The following is a 19454-nucleotide window of genomic DNA, read 5'->3' as shown; positions in this document are numbered from 1 at the left end:
TTGCTACAAACTTTCTTTCCGTGTATTTTGAGTTCAGGATTTTTTTATGTATATATAAATATATATAAGAATACGAATATAGGAACGGAAAATATAGTATGGAATAAGTTTGCTGTTGGGTTTTAATTCTTGATTTTTTTTTTGGTTTTTTACACGTCACAACTAACTTTTTAGCAAACGTTTTATATGCAGACAATTTTTTCAGTAAATATTCGTTAGCATTTGCATTTCTTTCCGTTAAAGAAATTTTTTGTTTAAAAGAGAAAACTTTTACTGAAAATATAAAAACATATATATATATTTTAAATATATATATATATATATATATATATATATATATATATATACTTAATGGCACCTATTTTCAAATATTTTATATATATCTTAAATTCAATTAGTATATATATATATATATATATATATACACTGAAAAAATTATATTCTATATATATATTTAAGCGACTATCTTATCTTGACGCCTATATTTAAGAATATTTCCCGCCTACATTTTATTCTTAAACTTAGAATATAATATTCTTAAAATAAGAAACACTTTTTATAAATTATAAGAATATTTTCTTTTGTCACACTATAGAATTTTTTTAATTTAAGAAATGTTTCTGATTTTAAGAATATTATATTCTATTCTCTAAATTTGAATCAGCTAAAATCGGCTGATTGGCAGCGAATAGTCGCTCATTGAAAAGCTATATAAGTATGCAGCTGAGAATCAGCGACTATAACAACTATTTCAATCAGCGGAATACACCATTTTAAAAATAAATTTATCTTCCGACGAAAATGACCGACGTTCGCCGATTCGTGTTTCGCTATTTTATTAGCTGTATCCGCTGTTTGCAGTGAAAACTTTATTCGCTGATTCACATAGTGAAATTTTAGCTAATTCAAATTTAGAGAGTATATGTATATAAGAATAAAATATATGGCATATACCATATTCTTAAATAGGCGCCAAGAATATTTTCTTAAATTTAGAATACAATTTTTTCTGATGTATTGTTGTAATAAAATCTGAAATCATATATTTTTCATATAATCAAAAAAAGCTTCAAAATTCGTTGGCTATAAATTAAATTAGTGAAAATTTCTATTAATTTTTAGTCATTTTTCAATAAAAGCTTAGTTTAAAAAAAATCAAATATAGTATAGTACCTATATTTTACTAAAAAATTAGTGAAAATTTTTACTAATTTAAATTAATGAACGAATTATTCCTTATAATACTCTAATTTAAATTTATATAGAGAGAGTATAATAATATTACTATACACCAAAAAAAAATATTCTGAAATTTAGAATATATATTACATATACTTGGCACCCAATTTAAAATATATTTTATATTCGAAATATAATTACACTTCTCAAAATAAGACGTTAATTATGTGAGATACATGAAATATATATCTTGACGCATGCGCGTGACGAACAGCTGCGCTTGGTGGCTTTGTTTGTCAACGCGCAATTCTGGTTTTGTATATATGGTTATGTTTGTACGTTCACATGATTATGCAGTTTAGTGATTTATATACTTTTCACTGCGATTTTCAGTAAAGATCATTGTTTGAATCAGTGAAGTTTCACTTATTTCCAGTGAAATTTGACGGATTCCCATAGTGAATTAAAGAAAACCCTCTCAAATTTTTTTCCACATATATATATATATACTAGGGGGCTATGCCCCCTGCGCGCTTCGCGCGCCAACCCCCGTCCCCCCTCCTCTCTTCCCCTCCCCCACCCTAAATTTAAGAGTTAAGATCGTTTCAAGACTCTGAATATAGCCGCAAGTCCCCCCCCCCTTCTCTTCTACCCCACCATTCTCTTGACTTGCGGCTATATTCAGAGTCTTAGAACAGCGGCTTCGCGCGCCAACTCCCATCCCCTCTCCTCTCTTCCCCTCCTTTTCCTCTCCCCCAACCCTAAATTTAAAGGTTAAGATCGTTTCAAGACTCTGAATATAGCCTCAAGTCCCCCCTCCCTTTTCGCCCCCTTCTCTTGACTTGCGGCTATATTCAGAGTCTTGGAACAGCGGCGACGGCGGCGTTGGCGGCGATATCTTTTTGTAATATAGGTAGAGATATATATATATATATATATGATCACTAACACCACAGAAAATTATAAGGTATATATATTAAAATAAGCTGCAACGCTTATTATTTTAATGCAATTTTGCTTATTTTAATACAAAATGGATTAAAATAAGCAAAATTGGATTAAAATAATAAGCGTTGCAGCTTATTTTAATGCTTTTTAATTTTCTGTGACAGAAAAAACGCTGGGGTAAATTTTGTTGCGGGTAATTTTAACCAATGCTAATTCACATAGACGGTGGCGCCCTCAACTAGGATAAAATTTGTTGCAGGTAATTTTTATACTGATTTTGGGGTAAAAATTCTACTTTTTTTTCGTGTGAATTGGATAATTAGTGGTATACTTATATTATTGTAAATTAGTGCAAAATATGATTTAGATTTAGAGAGACGCGAGATCTGAAGAAAAAGGGACCTTAGAAGCAAATGAATTATACAGGTTATGTTTACGACAGTTTTACTCGAACTAAAAGTTGATTTTTGCTTTTGTAAGTTTTTATTGAATATTTTAGATGTAATAAAGACTTATGAATATCATTATAGTGTGCATTCACAGAAAATTATAAGGTATTAAAATAAGCTGCAACGCTTATTGTTTTAATCCAATTTTGCTTATTTTAATACGAAAATGGATTAAAATAAGTAAAATTGGATTAAAATAATAAGCGTTGCAGCTTCTTTTTAATGCCTTTTAATTTTCTGTGTTACGAGTTGAACGTCTTTGTGTAAAACGTGAAATAGCATCATTAACTTGATGCTATTCATTTAATCCCTATCAAAAATTGTCAGAGTTCACTACTGGCACGGTACTGGTACCGCACTATCGCGCCAACACTGGTAGTACTGCGCCAGTATTATAGTCAATTTTTGATAGGAAAACTTATTATATTAGTTTTTTCTCATTACAAGATAGGAAGTTGATCCTTTTTTTTGACAATTACAATCATCAAATGCTGTGAAGGAAAGAGAGTAATACTCCATTAATTTTTGCCCTTATCTTTTAAATTAAGGTACGATATTGTTAAGATTTCTTTATTACGAACCATCAGCGAATGAGCGGAAACGACAGCACTGAGGGGTTCGGCAGCGACATTGCTGCTGATTGGATCCGACTTTGAGGGCGGCGCCTATCGCCATTTTGTTATCGCCCTTAGCTCCGCCTACTGTAAAAAAAAGGGGGAAGCCTTTGTGATGCCGTGAAGCCTCGCACTTTACTATACCAAATGATGCTTAAGAAAATGTAGTATACATAAAATGAAGTTATCATCATGTGGTAATTAAAAATATACCATTAATTACATGAATTTCAATAAAATGAAGATTATATATCACTGTTTAGGAAATTTTTGCCCATTATATCAATTTATTTAAGAATGAAAGCTGATAAAAGTTGAAAGCGTCTTTTCCTTCCATGACTCAAGTATATATAAGCGTCGGTCATTTGCCTTTATGTAACAATTGACTAAGGTTATTCTTGAATGTCAATTATTAAATCTATGCGGATTTAATGATTTTTTATACCTTGGGAGGTTTGTAAATGGAATTCAATTGTTTTTTTTTAGGTTCAATATGTAAGGTTTAATTAGTAGATTGAGATAGTTTCTACATTTTTTTTGAGTATTTAATGAATTAGTTATAAGTTTGGTATAGTGAATATACTATATTATTCATAGAAACAGTAATAATGATTCGGTGGAAATTTTCGATAATCCTGAGCTGAATAGAGTTCCCTTGTAGTTGATGTATAGGAACGACGCGCAGAATTAGCTTTAATGTTGAGTGCGCAGACAGAGGGGGAATGGAAAAGGAGAAAACAGGAGAGGGCAGGAACCAACGCCCAACTCAGGATAGGCAACATAATAAAATGCTTGTGCAGTAAAACGACGTCACTTTAAGCGTATCCCAGTTTGCTGTATTATATTGCATATAGATCAATTACTTTTATATATTTCTTTATACATATATATATTATGCAGAGTTAATAATTTCTTGACATTTAAAGTAACTATTACTATAGTTGTTAATAATAATATAAGGGTAAAGTTTTGATTAAATAAACTTTACTCATTCGTAATTTAAATGTCATAAAAGTTATATTGTTATAACTTTGATAACTCCTTTAATTTGAATCAGTGACTTTGACTGCTAAGGGGTCATCCATAAAGCATGTGATACTTTAGGGGGTAGGGGGGGGATCAGCAAAATATAACACTCCATATTAATCGGTATTGAAAAAAGCATCACAAGGGGGTGGGGGGGTGTTAAAATTCTGAAAAAATGTATCACATGCTTTATGGATGACCCCTAATCAGTTATAAGTATACCAAATCAGTGATTTTACTGATTGTTTTAGTGAAATTCCGCACTGATTTGGTAATACTTCTGAGTATAGCAGTGAAAGTCACTGATTGAAATTAAGAGAGAGAAATTCACTGATTTACAATGAGGAAATTAGATACAATGATCTAACATCTGTTAAAATCGAGATTAAAATTTTAGATTTAGGAGTAGAAAATTTATATTTCTAAGACAGTTTTTAATTTCTCTTCATTTTTATAAAAGAAGTTCATTTAGAAGTTATGTTTCGTGTCTAATCGGACACGTCTTCTAACTTGTCTTAGACACCTAAAGTAACTTCATTTCAAGACATTTTTTGTATATATAAATAAGGCACTATAAATATATCTGAAACTATATATACCCAAGGCGAAATTTAAGGTATATAGGAGCAGTATAAAGTAGAGTTAAACAGACCCTCTTTAGCTGCTTTGAATGTGCGCAATTTTTCCACTTTCGGATTCAAAGTATAGAGACGGCCGGAGTCTAAACAAGATTCAAAAGAGGGTTTATTTAGGTTCTAAGAAGGCTAAAGATATATGATTCAAATTTCAACTCGGGTATAAAGACGCATTTAAATAAGACACATATATACTTATTTACGAGATGCTGTTTTAGCAGCACTGTATATTTTACAATAAGTATATATATATATGACGTGCTCCACGATGAGAAAAGGGACCTTAATACGTCACAAAAATTTGAGGTTATGTTTGTGATTTTTGAAGTGAAAATACTTCGAGAGAATTCAACTCTTAAAACATTTATGTTTAAGTCTCGATTACAAAAAAAAATTAATTTTTATTTTACCTTAACTAAAAAGACTTTTTATCAAAGTAAAAACTATATCACTAAACAGAACCTACCATTTTTTTGTCCCTTTCTCTTGTGGAGCGTTATAAATATACAGATCAGCTAAAACATCGCTCGTTTCTTTAGTTTCAGATATATATTTTATTTTAAAATAAAGTTTTAGGGTTGCTATGCGATTTAAGAATTTGATTTTAGATTTTTTTAATTCAAAAATGACGGATTTAATATATATGTAGTAGACTTTTTTTAAATTTATCAGATTTATATACTAAAAACTATATATATATATATATATATATATATATATATATATATACTAGAGGGGCTACGCCCCCCTGCGCGCTTCGCGCGCCAACCCCCCTATTTTAATCATTTTTTTTAATTTTCCATTGATCTTATTTTTCCAAATGAACCACCTATTTCAAAGAATTATTATTACAAATTCATTGAAATCTGAATAAATATTATTAAAATTAAAATTATTAAATTTTAATTAATAAATTAATTAAATTAATAATAAATAAATAATTAAATAAATTAAAATCGACATTAAGAAATTATTTTTAAAAATAATTTCAATGAAATTGCCTAACAACCAATAAATTATTAAAAAGTCTTGAAACGAACATAACCTTTAAATTCAAGTCATTTTTGTCGGAAACTCCACCTTCACTTGCGGCTATATTGAAAGTCTTGAAATTTACATAACCTTAAAATTTATGTCATTTTTGGCAGGAAATACAGAGAGAGAGAGAGATGAGGGAAGGGGGAAGGACTTACTGCTTTATTAGGGTCTTAAAACAAACATAACCTCAAAATTTAGGTCAATTTTTGGCGATGGAGGGGAAATGAGAGGAGGGAGGGGGACTTGCGGCTATATTCAGAGCCTTGAAACGGACATAACCTCAAAATTTAGGTCATTTCTGTCGGGGGAGGGGAGAGGACTTGCGGCTATATTCAGAGTCTTGAAACGAACATACCCTCAAAATTTAGGTCAATTTTTGGCGATGGAGGGGAAATGAGAGGAGGGAGGGGGACTTGCGGCTATATTCAGAGCCTTGAAACGAACATAACCTCAAAATTTAGCAGGGGGGACTCCCCCCTCCTAGGTCAAGAATTCTTGAATCAGCGGCGGCGGCGATATCTTTTTATAATATAGTAATGATATAAACTATATATATATATACATATATAGTCTTTATACTCGCAGGGATTTTCAGGATTGCTGCGTTTATATCAATCTGACAAAAAATTAAGCTTACGCTCTGAAGGTAGTCGCGGGTAGCAGTGAGCGGCAATGGCTCTCTCACTGCTACCCGACTACCATCAGAGCGTGTGTCCAAGCGCTCGTCCGATTATTGATGCATTGATACTCTCGCAATTATATATACACTGAGAGACCTTTTGCACCGTAACAGACTTTCGACAGACGGCTGCGGAGCATTCTAGCGGTCAGCTATGAAACTACGTTTTTGGTCTGCAGCCGTACAATTTTTGGAGCGTAGCTGTCCAAAAAATTGACGGCCGAAAGGATCATTTTCATTTTTGGGCAGTCACGATACAAAATTTAGAATGCAGCGCACCAAAACCTATAGTGGCGCTGCAGTCACACACGTAGTTCTGATGCGGTGCAAAAGGTCTCTCAGTGTACTAAAGCGCCACTTAAGGGGACATTCCAGTTCAAAATGGGGAAAAAGAATAAGGCTTTTTCAGGATATGCAGTTCTAAAAAAACATGATATTTATTCAGAAATTTTTGTTTACATGTTATAAATAATTTATTGAAGAATATGAAAAATTTTTTTTTACTTATAGTCCAAGATGGCGGCGATGTACAACATTTTCAAAAAATATTCGTTTTTTCATGAGGAGATCGATTCTAAAATTTCTACAACAGCTATATATTAGAGACATAAAATAAAAAACATTTTCTTCGTTAATAGATATTGAATAAAAACATGTGTTTTTTTCAAGTTTTGGGAAAAAAGAAGCTTCTTTTCTTTAAGGTACCTATCCATAAAGAAATATCTAACGAAGAAAATGTTTTCGAAGAAGAAATCTGGAATCAATCCCCCCATGAAAAATGAATATTTTTGAAAATGTTGTACATCGCCATCTTGGACTATACAAGTGAAAAAAAATTTTTTTTTTTCATATTCTTTAATAAGTTATTTATAACATGTAAACAAAAATTTCTAAATAAATGTCATCACAGAAAATTAAAAGGCATTAAAATAAGCTGCAACGCTTATTATTTTAATCCAATTTTGCTTATTTTAATACCAAAATGGATTAAAAGTAAGCAAAATTGGATTAAAATAATAAGCGTTGCAGCTTATTTTAATGCCTTTTAATTTTCTTTGATGTTTTTTTTAGAAATACATCCTTAAAAAACCTTCTTTTTCCCTATTTGAACTGGAATGTCCCCTTAAGCGGAATGTTCGGGAATGTTGTTAAGCGCCAAAGAAAATTAGCAGCTAATATGCATTAGCTGTAATCAATTAGCTGGTGGTGCTATAATGATTTATCTGGATAAGGCATAAGTTATTTGCTACTGCAGCTAATAGATATTTGCCACAGCTAAGGATTAAAGCTAATACTAGCACGCATGTTTACCCCGTATCCGGCTGGCATTACGCGGATGACGCCAGTTTTACTTTGCGTCAAATATTATTATTCAAAAATATTGAATGAAGAACTAGTGCATTTGATTAAAAGAAAATATTAAAAATAAATTTATTTTTATAATTACGTAATTTTTGTTATTAAAAAAAAATTTTTTTAATAAGGACCATATGTGCCTTATCGAGGTGAGATTGAGGTTGGAATTTTGGGATATAGCGCTTGAAAAATTTCAAAGGTCATTTTACAGCTATAATAACACAGTTCGACAAAATTTTGCCACAAGATTAAACGATGGTGATTCTTATAGGATTTTTGACGTAGATTACGAATCTGTAAATGAAATTGTCCCATCACGTCTCAATTTTGAGAAAAACTGTCTCAAAGTGTCAAAAAATCGCATTTTTGGCACTTTTTGAAGCACTATAAAAAAAGAACGCGACGTGATAAACGGCTCAAATATGGCTTAAATAAGAGCTAGTACCCTCAACTTTAACCTCCAAAAGCAAAAAACCATGTACCAAGAACTCAAAATTGTGGGCAACATTTTTTTACCGCGTGCGCGTCCAACAGATATTGTTCCCACGATAAAATGAAATAAATTGCTGAAAACGTCGTCAAAGACACAAGATCGATTTAAATTAACTTCAAACTGGTTACTCAGGGGTTTTCGGGGTCGCTGATTACGAATCTGATGTTATTTTTTAAAAATCCAATATGGCGGATCCAATATGGCGGACGATTTTTGGAATAACTTAACATATTAGTCTGAAAATCGTTACTCGGGGGTTTTCGGGGTCGCTGATTACGAATCTGATGTTAGTTTTTAAAAATCCAATATGGCGGATCCAATATGGCAGACGATTTTTGGAATAACTTAACATATTAGTCTGAAAATCGTTACTTGGGGGTTTTCGGGGTCGCTGATTACGAATCTGATGTTAGTTTTTAAAAATCCAATATGGCGGATCCAATATGGCGGACGATTTTTGGATTAACTTAACATATTAGTCTGAAAATCGTTACTTGGGGGTTTTCGGGGTCGCTGAATAGGAATCCGATGTTAGTTTTTCAGAATCCAATATGGCGGAACTAACATGGCTTGACTATTAAATTACTACAAATTTTTTTGAAAGGAGTTATTTAATGAATAATTTAATTTTTTCTTTTTTACGCAGTTACATGAACCTTCTTTTTACTAATCCAATATAAAAAAAACTTTATTGAGATAAAAATGTGACGTTTCGTTTATTTTGCACCATTAAGGATTTTAATTTTATTTCTTTTACATTTTCAAGGAGTTCAATTGATGAGCTCGCTGTCAGTTTGTTTCTAATTTTTTGTGGACGAAAAAAGTAGACGTTAAAAATGAAGCTTGATGTTTTCTGTTGTTTTCATTTTCACGCCGTATTAATTAAATCTGTTTGACAATATAACAAAAATTAATTAAATTTATTTTAAACCTAGTAACCATTTTTTATTAAAAAAAACTGTTTCCTCTTATAAATGACGTGGAGGCATGAAAATAATTACTAAAATTACTAAAGTCTGCGAAAATCAAGAACTATTTAAAAATTCGCTCGCCAAATTCGATTCGCTATCTTGTATTTAAAAATTTTTAAGTCAAATTCATAATTTGCAATCTCAAAACTTTTTATATACTCAATTTAATAAAAAACCATAAAATCTTTAAGCATCAGATTCGTAATCAACAACCCCGAAAACCCCCGCGTAACGATTTTCAGACTAATATGTTAAGTTATTCCAAAAATCGTCCGCCATATTGGATCCGCCATATTGGATTTTTAAAAACTAACATCAGATTCGTAATCAGCGACCCCGAAAACCCCCGAGTAACCAATTTGAAGTTAATTTAAATCGATCTTGTGTCTTTGACGACGTTTTCAGCAATTTATTTCATTTTATCGTGGGAACAATATCTGCTGGACGCGCACGCGGTAAAAAAAATGTTGCCCACAATTTTGAGTTATTGGTACATGGTTTTTTGCTTTTGGAGGTTAAAGTTGAGGGTACTAGTTCTTATTTAAGCCATATTTGAGCCGTTTATCACGTCGCGTTCTTTTTTTATAGTGCTTCAAAAAGTGCCAAAAATGCGATTTTTTGACACTTTGAGCCCGTTTTTCTCAAAATTGAGACGTGATGGGACAATTTCATTTACAGATTCGTAATCTACGTCAAAAATCCTATAAGAATCACCATCGTTTACTCTTGTGGCAAAAAAAAACCTAAATTTTGTCGACCAGTGTAATTTGCGTTCGATGTTAGTTACTTTAGGTAAATTATGAGGTATATCCAAACTGACAACTATATTACACTGCAAAAAGAAGTATCCTATTTTAAGATGTTTTGTTCGCCTTTTTAAGATGTTTTTTATAACTTGCTTCTAAGTTATATCTAAAACAAATTAAAATACATTAGTTTCTTAAGATATAAGATGGATAGGAAGATACTTTTATGGTAACTTGCTTCCAATGTATCTTATAATAAGATACTTCTTTTTGCAGTGTAGTTACTGCTAGAGCTAACAGCAGTTAGGGGCCATCCATAAACTATACGTTATACCTATTTTGTGGGGGAAGGGGTCTAAAAAGAATGAAAAATTGGTAATGTATATACATACAAATTGTTTACTAATTTGAATTAGTGGCTCACTTTTTGCTTCTGAATTATAGTTAAATTTTACTAATTGTTAGTAAAAGTTACTAATAATTAGTAAAATTTTACTAATTCAGAAGAAAAAAGTGAGTCACTAATTCAAATTAGTAAACATTTTTACTAATTCAGATTTAGAGAGTACAACTATATAGTTTATATTGATGCCCCCTTAGCAAAAAAATAACTATAATAAAATTCCTATCCATATAATATCCATATGCTATCATCAATCAGTTAAGAGTAGCTAAAAAAGCTAAGAGTTATAGCTATATCAGCTAACTTTTTTTCCGTGCTTAATTAGTATATATGCGCTAATAATATACACACTAAAAAAGAAATCTTGATTTCAGCCTATTTTTGAGGCTGAATTTAAGGTGTAAACGGAGTCAGATCAATTAAAAAGGGACAGACTTATGCAAAATATATGGGTTTAATTTAAGGTGTAAACGGTTTAAGACTTTGTTTTTACTGTGTAAATTAGTGAAATTTCGCTATAGAGGCCGTTTTCACCGTATGGATGAATTTAATCTTCCGAGAGGTTAAAGGCATTATATATAGATAATATATTCTGCGTCTGCGCAGAATCTCTGTATACAGTTTGTTTTATTAAAGATTTATTTTTGATTATTTAACATCAAAAGCATTTTTTACTGAAAATATTGCATCTAATAAATAATTAAGAAATAATAGTTTGTACCAAAAACTCTAGACCTTATCTGCAAACAAATTTTAGGTTATATGCTTGTGTTTTTTAGAGTGATTATACTATACAAAAAGATGATTATAAACTCTTTATACAAACCACTGATGTTTTCATTAAATCCAAAATATTCAATATATTTGGATTTTACATACTCTCATCTTAATTTGAATCAGTGAAATTTCACTATGGTGAAATAGCTAGAAGTCGGTTACTGAATAATTTAGTGAAATTTTCACTGAAAATCAGTCATATATCACTGATTTCCAGTGAAAATTTCACTAAATGAATCAGTCAATCTGTATTATCGGTAATGGGTAAAACAGATTGACTGATTCATTTAGTAAAATTTTCACTGGAAATCAGTGATATATGACTGATTTTCAGTGAAAATTTCACTAAATGATTCAGTAACCGACTTCTAGCTGTTTCATCAGTGAAATTTCACTGATTCAAATTAAGAGAGTATATAATTAAAAATAAAAGTGTTTAATCAAGGTAAAACTATATTACTAAACATAACCTAAAATTTGTTTACAGCTAAGATTCCTTTTACCGCGTAGAGCGTCATAAGGATATCCATATTTTCGCTTATTTTTAGATTATAACAGAAAGATCATATATTTCGTGAATGAAAATTTTTTGACCTGGAATAAAACGTCATTTATAATCATTATTTAATCCAATTTGACCAGTTGAATGTATTTCTTTAGGTCGCCTGATCCGATTCAAATCGTAAACGACTTTCCATTCTTGATCAGTTATATATGTCCCCTCTACGTTTAGGCGTTTATAGAGGGACTATGAATATATGGACACACAATTTCACTCAAGTATTTTCTGTGACGCACGCGCGCATGTCTTGTCTTTAAAACGGACTTTCATATATATATAAGAAATGAAATCTTCAATTTCCGCTATATGTTTATAAGAACATCTGGCATTTTCAGCTGTTCTTTTTCCGCATGCGTCCACTCTTTCTTTATATATATATTTAAAATACGTTTATTTAGACGCACATTTTTGAATAATTTTATCATACAATTTAAGTAGAGTATATATATCGCTGAATATATTTTATAAACGGAAAAATTTACGTTTATTTTGACAAGAAAATTCTGATTTTGAGGCAAGAATTTTTTCATTTTTCTTTCTTTAATTTTTTTTTTACAATTTACATATTTGTGATCTGGACAGTTAAAAGGTACCTTTACATTCAGAAAAATCGATTTTTTATTGATTGGTGATTCTGATAGAACTTTTTTTGTTGTAACGATATTGCGTATAGTCCATAACGTTTAATGATCAAAGATTAGAAAACGAATTATTTTTTAAGGCAGAAAATTATAAAAATTTCTATAGGTATATCTAAAAGAATATTTTTATAATTTTTTGATGAATAAACATTGCAAAAAATATTCTTGAGACAAAAATTTCTAGAATTTTTCACTGAAAAAAATATTTCTTTAAAATTTGTTAATCATAAACGTTCACTGTAAAACGAAAGGTATTAATTTAATACCGACTTTATAGGTACTAAATTGTTATTTGGTTCTATTTTGATTTCTAAAATCGGTACTATTTTAGTACCTTAATTCTTTTTACAGTGTTGTGAACTTCATCATTATCGTTTCTTTAAGCCGCATATAGTCATTAGACTGAGATTTCACACCCGCAGAAAAAAGATTTCATTAAAATAAATAAATTGTTTTTTTAACACTAGTGTTAGAAATGTTCTGAATTTTCCATCAAAATTAAGATACAAAAGTATCATAATTTTCAAAATATTGTTACTGAAAGCTAAAGTCAGTTACTTTTAACGAAAATTTGCCAAACTTTACTTAAAAATACAAAATGTTACTGAAAATTCTAAATAAGTAACTGATTTCTAAGTTGCCATAACCGAAAATGCGCTGTGAAAATATATAGTTGTGAAGTTTGAGTGAGTAGTGTAAAATAGTTAAAAATATTAAAATTAATAAAAAATAGTAAAGAAAAGTGTTAAAAAATTTATTCTTGGAATTATATATACATCATACAATAACATATGTTATTTTTTTCTGTCATATAAAGAATATATATTAAATATAACCTATATTAATACCAAAAACAAAATGTCTAAAAAATTGAATTTACCCAAAATAAGATTTATTGGATTAATTTAATATTTTCTCAAAACTTTATGTTACAGCTTTAGGATTTTTACTAGTACGCACTTTAATTTGAATTATATAAAAGTATAACTATAAAGCATCACTGAAAATATTATTACAGTAATGAATTTTTAGTTACGTAATACTAAAATTTTATTCAGCAACAATCATGAGAATTACGAATCTGTAACAATTAAAATTTTAAGAAACGTATTACCGAAGTTTTATGCAGTTACATGTTGCAGAAAATTACGAAACTGTAACAAAATTTTCATACACGCAACTGAATTTTTATGTTGATACATGTTTCGGAAAATTCCGAAATGGTAACAAAATTTTCGTAACACGTAACAGCATAAAACTTCAGTTGCTATTTACAAAAAATTCCGACAGAAATTTCTAACAGTGTACTTTTTGAATCAAAGATTAAAGTTTGAATTAAAATAGTGATGGGCGATACTTAAAAAAAATATATCGATATGTTAGTATCGATATACTAGTAAATAAACGATACCGATGCCGATATAGTATCAATCAAAAAAGTATCGATACCGAAGTATCGGTGTACATTTTTATAAAAATTAAATATGCATATAATTTTAAAAGTCATATTTTTAATTAAAAAGGAACATTTCATTTTTTTAGGTTATTTTGTTAAAATGAATTGTTTCTTGAGTTTCTATTTTCAAATTTATATATATATATATATATATATATATATATATATATATTAAAATATTCGAAACTTTATACAATATAACATTTTTATTAATTTAATTAATAAAGCCGTATCTGCTACAATAATACTGCTTTACAGCATTGTATTTAAAAAAAAAATGTATTTTAATTGTAATACTGGTTTTCATGGACTAGTGAAAATTGCACTTAGTTATTAAAATAACAAACTAATAATCCCTTTTAAAAAGTTAATGAAAAATCAAGTTGAGTTAGAAACCGCAATCTTCTTCTTTAATACTAGATAAGAAAACTATAATTTTGATAAACGTTCGGGCTTCAAGCGGCTTCTTCTATTGTTATCAATTACAGCAGCTTTCAAATCTACATTATTTTGTTTATTAAATGAACATATATTCATTAATAATCATGTTAGTATCGATGCGTCGATACTTAAAAAAAAACTATCGATACTCAAATATATCAACCTTGCAAATATCGGTATCGAGTATCTCAAAAATATCGCATCGGTATCGCCCATCACTACATTAAAAAAATGTTTTCTTTGCTTTTACGAAAAAAAAATTTTGAACAGGTTTTGAATCAAAGAAATTTTTTCTTTAAATTAAGTTTTTTATCACAGATGCGTGCAAAAATTTCCCTATTTAGCTCCATTTAAAGTAAGGCTGTGAAATGGCACTTGCCATATAGTTTTCCCGAGTCGAAATTTAAATTCTTTTTTCGCCTGTAATTTTTTTTCTAATGAATCCCGTGCAGAAATTTTGACCGGGCTCTGGCCAGGGCCAGACCGGGCAAGACCGGGGCCACTTCGGGAAATCTGGCCTGCCCCCGGCCTGGATGAAACAATAAAACCGACCGGGGCCATGGCTCGGTGCCCGATCTGGTTCCCTGCTGGGGACCCGACCGGGGCCATCAAATTTTTCCCGATTTGACCACCATTCAAATGTTTGTGGTATGGTAAACCATACAGTAGTCATCTGCCTAACAATTTAGAGTGGATATTGATTTGGTCTTCAGATTCATTAATTTCGTAGTTTGAATCAATGTCGCCTGGTGTGAGACAATCTTCCATATGGGAACTAAGCGAATCATATTGTTGTCCTAGCTGTGAGCTGATATTCTCATTAACATTCGCATCTTCATGATTTGAATCATCTGAAGCTATAAGGCATAGAATTATATTTAACATACATGAAAATAGTTGTTATCATTATTATTATATAAGAAAGAAAGATCATTCTTATAAAACTAATTTCGATCGAGTGATAAATTCATACTTATACATATTATTATTATAACAAATGTGAAAGAATATATAAGAAGTCAGATGTAATAAAAGAATTTTTAACTTAAATTCGGGATTTTTTCAAAGGAATACTACTAGAACATTTGTAAAACTATAAAAATAAAAACAATATTTATAAAGTTAGAATACAAAATCTCTATTTTTAGGTTATTTTTTATTTGGTAATGTAATATCATGTGAATAATATTTTTTACTTACGACTTGATATATTCGGCAGAGATGAAAATTGGGTTGACAGTCGATGTTTCCGTACACGTTTCGTACTTTTGTGTTTTGGCATATTATTCACAGAAATAAATAATTTGTGTATCCAAAATAAAACAAAAGTTAGGCCAAGAAGACTAGAAATAGGAGGTACCGTACGAATACGTAAGAAAAAGGGTTTTCTGAAATAGGCAGAGCAATAGAATAAGTTGCAAGTCGCGGTAGCCTTCTGCTCAGACTAACTGTTGACTTACCATCTGGCGGTAATTCAGAATAAAATATTAACACTGATTCTATACGTACGTATATGCTTCGGTAAAATAAATATCTGCTTTTTTATTATCACCTGTTTGTAATATGCGCAGGAGGCTACTGCTTCTTGCAACTTATCCGCCCATTTCAGAAAACCAAATTGTCATGTACCCCCAATACCTAACGTGTACTTCCTGTTTCTATAGCCTTCTTGAGTTCTGCACTCCTCTATAAAAATTAATTTTTACTTATCTTATTATTGGGGCAACCCGGCCTGGCCACGACCGGGGCCACTAACATTTACTGACCCGGGGCCGGACCAGATAATCTGGCCGGGGCCAGGTCGGAAATCGGGAAGAAGGGTGGAAATTTCTGCACGGGATGCAATCAAATTATTTTTCTTGGATCTTGTAGGAAGTATATTCCTCTTTAAAATCCAATTTGAAATTTGAAAAAAGATTCAAAATTAACAAAACAGAAGATGATTTTCTAAAAATCATTAAAGTCAATTTTCTCAAAAACCCCACTTTTTTTTCTCTCAAATTTTTACCATAAATTCTTACCAATATGAAGAACCAATCCTAGAAGTTTCAAGCGGGCTAAACAATCCTGGTAGTAAGGAGAAATTTTTTTCGAAATAATTTTTTTTACGAAATTTGAAATGGCTGACGTGCAGTTTCAAGAACAAATGAACTAACTGAAGTGAGTCATTTTATAACCAACAATAATGTATGTATAGAAAATAACCATAAAATCACTTTTTTCAAACAGGTTCTCTAAACTTAAAGAAATTTATAATTTGACATTTTAAGTATCGTTAAGACCAATGATAATAAATATATAATTAATAAAAAGGTGAAAAAAGAAAAAATATTTTTTATAAATATTGTGATTCTTTCAGTAATATACTCTTGAAATATTTTCCAATTCAAATTATCATTCAAAAATTTTTTAAAAAACTTAAAGTTTTAATTTTCAATTTGGAAATTAATATTTGCAAATTTTATTTTAAAATAAATTGAATAAGTAAAAATTCAAGATATAGTTTATTTTATAATAATTCAAATATTAAAAAAATATTTTTTCAAATTATAAAAAGGAAGATGTATAACTAAAATTCACTCAAATTAAATTCTGAAACGCTGCAAATTATTATTACATGAAATCAAATACATAAATACTTAGATTAGATTGGAGTGTTCTATTTGTCAAATTACATTTACACCAACCAATAATTGTTGGTTATAAAATGACTCACTTCAGTTAGTTCATTTGTTCTTGAAACTGCACGTCAGCCATTTCAAATTTCGTAAAAAAAATTATTTCGAAAAAAATTTCTCCTTACTACCAGGATTGTTTAGCCCGCTTGAAACTTCTAGGATTGGTTCTTCATATTGGTAAGAATTTATGGTAAAAATTTGAGAGAAAAAAAAAGTTGGGTTTTTGAGAAAATTGACTTTAATGATTTTTAGAAAATCATCTTCTGTTTTGTTAATTTTGAATCTTTTTTTAAATTTCAAATGGGATTTTAAAGAGGAATATACCCCCTACAAGATCCATGAAAAATAATTTGATTGCATTCATTAGAAAAAAAATTACAGGCGAAACAATTTTTTTTAATTGTTTTTTTGAGTTTTACCACTCAAACTTCAAATGACCATAACTTCGTTAAACATAATTTTTATGAAAAATAAAAAAATACGTGTCTCTTTATTTTTCATGTAGAATAACATATTTCATCGACAGAAAAATCTACAACTTGAAGGTGGTCGGCCTGTACGTTTTGAAATGGATTTCAGCCTCCAATCATTTTGTATATGGTAATTCTGGCAATATTATAAGCATGCAGTTATTTCTATCAGTGTATATATATACACAGAAAATTAAAAGGCATTAAAATAAGCTGCAACGCTTATTATTTTAATCCAATTTTGCTTATTTTAATACCAATTTTAATTTTCTGTGTATGTATCTTATAATTTTAGATGTTTTGAAGATATTTTATCATATACTTTTTAGTTATTTGAAATATCTTAGTTTACAAGCGCTTTAAATCTGAATTAATCACGTTTGATTAATTCAACTGCACCGATTCATTCATTAAATTAATTAGTAACCGTTTTGACTAATTTTTAGTAGAAAACTACTAATTCATTTAGTATAAGGTTATACTATTTCAATTAGTAAACTTTAATAAATGAATAATTAGTAGTTTTCTATAACTATCAATTAGTCATTTTAAAAATTAGTCAAAACAGTTCATTTAATTATTTCAATTTAAAACTATAATTCATTTAATAAATGAATCGGCACTGTTAAATTACTCAAAAGTGACTAATTCAGATTTAGAGGTTATAAGTATATATAATAATTTATCTTTGCCAAAATGCTTGCTTGACGTGCGTATATATATACGTATAGAGTGGACATTTGATGCTGACTACTGTAAAGCAATATTTTAAATTATAGACAAAAAATTATAGACTTGAAACTTAGATGGTTTGAAAGCTTATAAAATTCTGCGTCTGAATATGTATATCAAGAATTTCTTTTTACTTTTTCAAGCGATTATAACAACGAAAATGATTCAAGAAAAAAGTAGTACATTTTTCATCGTATATATACTAATGTTTTTTACTCCCGGCATAATCTAAAATAATGTATGGAAAATTTGTTAACTTTTACAACATAATCTTTAGGACCTTAGCTTTAATTTGCTTTTTTGAAATTTAAAAAATGTTTTGTGGTTCTTGAAATTGTGCGTTAAAAGTTTTTAAAATTGACTGAGTATGTTTTTCTACAACTTAGCAGTGCGAGGAGACGAAAAATGATGATCGATGACTGGAGTTAAGAAAAACATGCTCGGACCTTTTTCAACATATACATATTTCAGGAACCACTAAACATTTTTTAGGTTTCAAAAAAGCAAATTAAAGCTAAGATCTTAAAGATTATATTGTAAAAGTTAACAAATTTTCCATACATTATTCTAGATTATGCAGGGAGTCAAAAACATTAGTACGAAAGTAGGAAAATTGTATATTTTTTTCTCGAATCATTTCCGGTGTTATATAATCGCTTCAAAATGTAAAAAAAAATTCTTGATATATATATACACTAAAAAAGAAATCTTGATATCAGACTATTTTTGAGGCTGAATTTAAGGTGTAAACGGTTTATGACTTTGTTTTTACTGTGTACATTCAGACGCAGAATTTTATCAGCTTTTCAACCATCTAAGTTTCATCAACTCTCTAACTTTTTTCTAATTTAAATTATCTTTCTTTAATGTCAGCATCAAATTTCCACTCATATATATATATATCAAACAATTTCTGACGGTATTATATTTTTGATGAAAAACAGTTTGAGGTTAACTATGAGCTTTTTTTATAAAACATATAAAGTATCATAGAAATTAATAAAATACATTAAAAAAACATCTTATTCTAAGATAGAAGATATAATTTTTCCATCTTATATATCTTATCGTAAGACGCACCATATTTTTGCAAAAGCATACCAAAAATATCTTAAAAGTGAGAATCAAGTATATATGTCTTCGTCAAAAACACTTGTGTT

The sequence above is a fragment of the Leptopilina boulardi genome, unplaced genomic scaffold (genome assembly GCF_019393585.1).
Source record: "Leptopilina boulardi isolate dan_hultmark-lab unplaced genomic scaffold, ZJU_Lbou_2.1 LbouV2_132, whole genome shotgun sequence".
In the NCBI taxonomy this organism is placed as follows: domain Eukaryota; kingdom Metazoa; phylum Arthropoda; class Insecta; order Hymenoptera; family Figitidae; genus Leptopilina; species Leptopilina boulardi.
This window is presented reverse-complemented; position numbering follows the sequence as displayed.